Consider the following 1,222-nt stretch of genomic DNA (forward strand, 5'->3'; position numbering starts at 1 on the left):
CAAATAAACAAACAAACAAAAGATATCAGCGTGGCTGATGAAAGGAGAAAGGACGGTGAAAATAGAAACAGGACAGAAGAAACGAGCAGAAAATTATTTCTGCCACCTGCAGCACGGGTGCCGGGCAGATGCGATGCTGCTTTCAGGAGAGTCAATTCAACCAACAAGAAACGCAGCTTCAAAAAGAAATAGCTGACCTATCTGGCTTCAGGTCAGAGATGAAGGAGGGGAAAGAAAAGAGAGAGAGAGACAAGTGGAAAACGGCATGTTCTTTTTGAAGCCATATGTCTGCGTCCTCTGCTCTGTGCAGCCCTGCTTGTGACAAGGCTCCGTCCTTTCCTGCAGCATCTCCGTGCTGCTCCCTCCACCCATCTTATCTCCCTGCCTGTCCCGGAGGCTGAGAGCCACCTCCCTGCCCAGCTCTCCAGGGACACTTCCATTCCTAGATGCCCCTGGGGCCTCCGCAATTGCTGCTTTACAATCCCTCTTCCCAAATCGTTAAATAAAACCCAAGGAAAAGTCACTTCAAAGCCTTGTCCTGCCTTAAATACTTCTCTTAAAGATCTCCCGCAAACTTCTAGAAATAGGAATATAGCAGCAGAGTAGCCGATAACTTCAGTGATGTTCATTAACACCTCCCAGCATCCCGGTAATTTGAGCAGGGATGTCAAGGGAGGCTGAGGTTCCCGCAGATCCAGGGATCCGAGCTCACCCGGAAGGCTGTCAGTCATTCCAACAGGCTTTGGATAAAACCAGCAGGAACTTCCCGGTTAATTCCTTCTCGGGACTGTCAAAAGCTGGTCCCCACTGGGGCTTTTCAGGTCCCGGGAGTTCCTTTAGCCCATCTGTTTTACGGCAAAGACTCCCAACCCGAGGCTGTTGCCCTGCACCCACCAAAAAAAAAATAAATGGTTTCTGAGGTTGCAGAAAGGAGGGCTTTGTTGTCCCGCTGCTTCAGCCTGGTTTGGTTTGCCTTGCTTCCCAAGAACAGCCCTCTAAGAAACAAACAAAAACCAACCAACCAAACAAAAAACCCCAAACCAAACAAACAAAACCACCAAAACCAACAACAAACCAAGTAATAAACAACTACTTTCACTACCGGCCGGCAGGCAGGAAGGAGTCTTTCATAGTATCATTTCTAATGAATGGGTTGCATTCCTCGGAAAAGAGAAGTGGTCGATTCAAGGCTCAGAAGGGGCTCCCAGCCCCGCTCCCCCCC

The sequence above is a fragment of the Calidris pugnax genome, unplaced genomic scaffold, assembly GCF_001431845.1.
Source record: "Calidris pugnax isolate Ruff unplaced genomic scaffold, ASM143184v1 scaffold74, whole genome shotgun sequence".
In the NCBI taxonomy this organism is placed as follows: Eukaryota; Metazoa; Chordata; class Aves; order Charadriiformes; family Scolopacidae; genus Calidris; species Calidris pugnax.